We start from the raw sequence: 6,394 nt of genomic DNA on the forward strand, positions 1-6,394 counted from the left end.
TCCTTATCTGTCTCCCTCACTAGGTGGTAAACCTCTTGTTGGCAAGAAAGGACTTTGCCTCCTTTGCTTTTTTATCCTGAGTGTTTTGATAGGCACTCAATAAATATTTGTTGTTGGGTTAAAACATGAAATGCCTTCAACTGTTATGAGTGAACTTCAACAGGATCAGTTAATGTGCTTACCAGCCAGAGGACTCTATTCTCTGACACTGACAGAAGCACAGAGAAAGGCAAGCGTCCTGTGGTTTGGGACAAGGTTTTTGGAAGAAGAATAGCATGGAAGCTGAACCAGATATACCCCCTCACTCAGAACTGAAATTAAGGTGTTTTGAGCAGAGTCCAGCAGGAGAGTGTGGTGGTTAAGAGCAGGAACTCTGTGGCCAGACTGCCTAGGTTTGAATTCTGCCACTGTCTCTGCTATTTGCATGATCTTGGCAAAGTTAATTATTATATATTTCAGATTTCTATTATGTAAAATGAGGTTAATCAGAGTACTTCCCCTTTGGGGTTTGTCAGTTTTGAGCAGTAAAATACATATAAAGCTGTCAGAGCAATATTCAGCACTTATTAAGTGCTAATTCCACTCCCTTTTAATTTATGGAAATGGTCAGATTATCTAATCTTATAAATGGAATAAATGGTTTTCATTAGCCAAGCCCCTAATTAAGTCCAAATATTAACACTTCCCACCTCCTCCCACCACCCCAGGAGGACCATGAATGCAACCAAAGGGAAACGAAGCAGTGAAGCAGTGAAACGTTGCAAGCTGATAAACCAAAAGCATCAAAGTATTTGCTGGCATGAATTCATATATTTCACCCTGTTTGACTTTCTAGTTTACAGTCAACCTGGTTTTAAATTGTTCATTTATTCTGATTCAGGGATCATCAAACTTTTTAAACGGGGCCAGTTCACTGTCCCTCAGACCGTTGGAGAGTGCGCACTGTGGGCCCGGGACTAGTCGGCTGCTAAGCAGGACAGGCAGCGGCAGCAAAAACACCTGGATAAATGTCCTAGGCAGGTGGCATGTGGCCCTTGGGCTGTAGTTTGAGGACACCTGTTGTAATTGAATATATTTTGCATGTGATAAATTTACTGCATTTTATTTTGTAGCTAGTGCCAGATTACATTTTAATTGGTCTTATTAACTTGGTAATACCCCCATCAATTTCTTTTCTTCGAAGTTCTCCTCAGAGCTTAGAGAGGAAATGTTTGTAAGCTTTGAGAGGTAAAGGTATTAAAACATTGCCTGCATTAGGGTACTGACTTTATTAGGGCTATTAAAAAGCCTTTTGGGCAGGCATGGTGGCTCTCTCCTGTAAGAGTTGGTTCTTCCTGCCCAGACTAAACCACTCATCCAAGACTGGGAGAGGGCAGTATATTTTGAATAGCATCTGCACTCCAAAATGGCCACAGGAGCCTCTCTTAACCCCAGCACTGTAGCTTTAAAGCAGTTTTACTTACTTACATTCTCTTATTGAATCATGCATCATCAGAGAATGATTTCCCAAAATTTATGGAAAGACTTAACAATTTGAAGTGGCCATTTGCAACCTTAGCTACACATTAGAACCATCTGGGGAGTTTAAATTTCTGTACCACTCACACTGCACCCAGATCAGAATTCTGGATCTGGGAGCCAGGCAGAGTGGTAGCCACATGTAGAGCTGCTCTCTGCTTTAATATATATCTGGGCTTCAGCCTGGGTGAGGGTTGGAAAGGGCTTCTGGCCTCTGTAGAGCCTTTGCACTGCTGTAGGGGAACAGCTGGCCCACAGTGGGAGGGATGCAGAGCCTGAGGCAGGAGGGCCAGACTGGAGGTGGGGGATGCTTTGAAGAGCTTTGTGGTGCACAGAGGCTTAATGAGGCAGGAACTCTGCTGCTGTCCAGCTGCCCCAAATTATCTGAATTTAGAAAAGAACACACAGTTACAGTGAGTGCATTTTATTTTAGCTCAGGCAAATCCAAAACCATGGGTGGAAGGAGAGAAAGTAAAGACCCCATTCAGAGACTTCCTCCTCCAAGAATTCAGGAGCTTTCTCCTTTGTCTCTCTATAAAGGATCATTTGATAATTCAGAGCAGCTCTTTTATAAGCCACCTTCATTTTTTTTGACCAAATTTCTGTGCACATATCGATCTATTTCTGTACTTTCTATTCTCTTCTAGTAGTGATCTATCCATTCAAGTATCAGTACCGTGCTGTTTTAATTATCGAGGCTTTATAATGGGCTTTAATATCTGGTCAAGCTATTTCCCTCTTAACTGTGCTGCTTTTCCAGAGTTGGAGAAAAAGATTTAATCAAATAAGAAAATAACAAATTTGATCTGACTTAACATTTGACTTTTTATGTTAACAATTTGCAAATTCTTTCCCCCCTTGTCCCTGGTCCTTATTCTTTTTTCCTCATCTTTGGTGAAACTTTTCTTTCTGAGTAGGTGAAGAGCAGTGGCCCAAGTGAAATGGGGTGAGTTCCTGGAGCCTTTCTCCTCAAACATTGTCATAGGAAACTATGGTTTTGAAGAAAGGTATGAAAATCACTGACTTATGTGCTTATTATTTTGCTGCACGATTTGCTAGTTTTCTTCTCAATAACTGCAATTAGTATTTTCATATGTACAACTGATTAAATTCTTTCTCTTCACACTGTGTAAACACCCCAATCCACTGATTCTTGGCAGTATTCTTACTGATGTCTCTCTCATTTTTTCTTGCTCGTACTCTCCCATCCCCACCCCATGCACCCACTTCCCAGGAAACAGACTATACCTTGCTCCCTGCTTCCAGCTTGCCTAGTGTTAGGCACAGCATGATTTCAAAGCAAGATCCCTCTAGGACTGTCCCCATATACTTACTGATGCCCATCATTTCACCTACAAAAGAAAAATCTTTTCATGACATAGTAAGAAACTGTGGCAAGCAATAGTGTGAATAAGCTTTACACCAAGCATATATGAATCCTTTCTTCTTTGGACAACTACCAAGCAAAAAGATGAGGAAACAATGGAGGCTGCTGAGGGGTTCACATCAGAGGAAAGTGAGGCTAGGTATATGGAAGAACTCTGGGGACTTCACAATTTTATAGTGGCCTCTTGTGATTATCTCTCTACCTATGTAGAGAATTGTGGGCCAAAGTGAGCTGGGGCCAGGAAGATGCAGTGTAGTCTCTGATCATAGAACTTGCATTTTTCTTTGTGGGTAAATTGGCCCGTTCAGCCATCATTTAATTGGGCACCTGCTGTGTACAAGGTGCTGTGGGGAACACACATTTTTTAAAAAGATGCTTCCCTGAGCCCTTTTGTGATTTTGCTGGGAAATAGGCAACAACCTCACCAAGATAGAAATGAATGAGAAATCTGCTATGGAAAATGAGTTTCAGGTGCTACTGGAATTTGTGGGTAGGAAAGAAGGAATGAAATTGTTAATTTACATTATATTTTAATAGATTAATAATACATATTACAATATCAAGGGTAATGTATAACTAAAAAGCTAATAAACTGTATTGTAATTACATTAAATATAAAAGGACTAAGCAAATAAAAGATTATCACATTGGAAAAGACAATATGTTGCTTTTTTTTTTTTGAGTCAGAGTCACATTCTGTTGTCTAGGCTAGAGTGCCGTGGCATCAGCCTAGCTTACAGCAACCTCAAACTTCTGGGCTCAAGCAATCCTACTCCCTCAGCCTCCCAAGTAGCTGGGACTACAGGCATGTGCCACTATGATCAGCTAATTTTTTCTATATATTTTTAGTTGGCCAATTAATTTCTTTCTATTAATAGTAGAGACGAGGTCTCTCTCTTGCTCTGGCTGGTTTCTGAGCTCCTGACCTTGAGTGATCTGCCCGCCTCAGCCTCCCAGAGTGCTAGGATTATGTGCTAGGCCGGATGAGCCACCGCGCTCGGCCAATATGCTGCTTTTAAAAGACCATTTTAAGTATAAGGACAGAAAAAGATTGAAAGTAAAATATCAAAGACTTTGAGGTAAGTATTACTACAAAAAAGGAACATTTCAAAAATGATGTAAGGAAGATATAACAATCATACATATACATGTACCTAATAATACGGCATCAAGATATATAATGTGCATATATGCATATTTATATCTATATAAAGCAGAAGTACCACTTCTGATTAGATACAGAAAGTTGCTAAAGACCATTGCTCCTGCCATTGTAATGAGAAAATACTGGATAAATTAAAAGATCCTATTTATCTTGAAAGTCACTGGAGAACTGTTGACACAAGTATGAGTAGGGAAGAGGTACTTTTTTAGATTAACAGACTATAGCAGACTAATGGATGCTGTCCTTGGATGGAAACAGTTTGTTATAGGGGAGAAAATTTTTGTAATAACAGCTACATGTAGGGTAGGGTAGCTTGGCATATTGGAGTCTGGGTCAATCCCAAATAAAGAATTAATTTTCTCTATGCATTAGTTTTTCCTGGTGGATCTTTTCTAAATAAGCAGTGGCATACGAAGCTGGGACTGGGCTGCAAAGCTAAGCATGGCCTTGTATCCTCACGAAATCTGACTAGAGATGGGGGCCTGATCCCTGCTTCACATTTGGAAACTGAAGATAACCTGAAGCTAACTAAAGTAGCAACCCAGTACTCACTCAGGTAAATTAGTAATAGTTCAAATAACTAAGGTCTTTATCCTTGCTGCAGGACAGAGGAAAAGGCAAGCTCTTAGAAAATTATTATCTACTTTAGGATCTATTGGTATTTTGTACACAATTTCAGACATATAATAAAAAAGAATGAGATAATGGAAGCAGAAAAATTTGGCCCTTAAATGAAAAACTCAATAGAAGCAGACCACAAACAGCCCAGAATGCTGGATTTAGCAGACAAGAACTTTAAAAATATATTATGAATGTTAAAGGATTTAGAGGAAAAGATGGACAAAATGGATGAAATGATGGAGAATTTCATAGTGAATTACTAGAAACTAAAAAGGAAATGGAAATTTTAGAACTAAAAAATACAACATCTGAAATAAAGAATTTATTGGATAGGCTTAATGGATGACTAGATACAGTAGAAAAAGGATAGGTGAACTCAGAGCAATTGAAATTATTGAAACTGAAGCAGAGAATGGGAGAAAGGGGAAGGAAGAGTCACACTGGCTTTCCATCCAGTAATAAGAATTAACCTAATTTGTATTTATGCAGAATATACATTATTTTCAAGTAAACATGAAATATTTACCAGTCTAGATTATGTACAGGGCTACAAAACAAGTCTTAGTAAATTTCAAAAGCTTGACTTCATCCAGAGTTTTTCCATTCCTTCCTTTTCCGTTTTCCTTTTTTTCTTTCTTTTTTTCTAAGACAGTCTCAACTCTATTGCCTGGGCTAGAGTGCAGTGACATCATCATAGCTTGCTGCAACCTCAAACTCCTGGACTCAAGTGATCCTCCTGCTGCAGCCTCCTGAGTAGCTGGGACTATAGGCATGTGCCACCTTGCTTGGCTAATTTTTCTGTTTCTTTTTTGTAGAGACAGAGGTCTCACTATGTTTCTCAGACTGATCTCAAACTCCTGGCCTCAAGCAGTCCTCCTGCCTCAGCCTCCCAAAGTGCTGGGATTACAGACATGAGCCACCATATCTAGAGCAGAATTTTTCTTCTATGACCATGGAATTAAAAGTCAATAATAGTATAACTAGAAAATCTCCAAACTATAAACTAAACAGCATAACTTAAAACTATGTTTGGATCAAAAAAGAAATCACACTGTATATCAGAAAATAATAAGGAAGACATATAAAAATTTGTGAGATGCAAATAAAACAATGCTTAGAGAAAAATTTTTCCATAAGCACATTTATTTATAAAGGAGAAAGGTTTAAAATCAGTGAATAAGCTTCCATGTCAAGCAAGATTCTAGAGGAAAAAAGAAAACAAACCCAAAGTATGTATGTATAGAGATAATAAAGATAAGTGCAAAATTCAATAAAATAGCAGATAAGCAATAGAGAAAATGAGTAAGGCCAAAAGTTTTTTCTTTGAAATGAGTAATAAAATTGATAAGCCCTTAGGAAGGCTAACCAAGAAAAAAGGAAAAAAAAAAAAACCAAATTACTAGTATCAGAAATTAAAGAAGGGTCATCATTATAGATACTGCAGATATCAGATAACAGGTATATTATGGACATTATGCCAATAAATTTGACAACTGAAAAAAAATTGGCAAACTCCTTACCAAAATTGATAAGGGAAGAAATAAAAGACCTGATATCCCCAAATCTTTTTATGAATTTGTAATTAAAAAGTTTGTCATGGAGCTTCAGATCCCACTATCTTCACTGGAAAAGTCTAACAAACATTTAAGGAAGAAATAATATCAATATTACACACATTCTTTCAGAAAATGGAGGAGAAAATG

The sequence above is a fragment of the Microcebus murinus genome, chromosome 17, assembly GCF_040939455.1.
Source record: "Microcebus murinus isolate Inina chromosome 17, M.murinus_Inina_mat1.0, whole genome shotgun sequence".
Lineage (NCBI taxonomy): Eukaryota > Metazoa > Chordata > Mammalia > Primates > Cheirogaleidae > Microcebus > Microcebus murinus.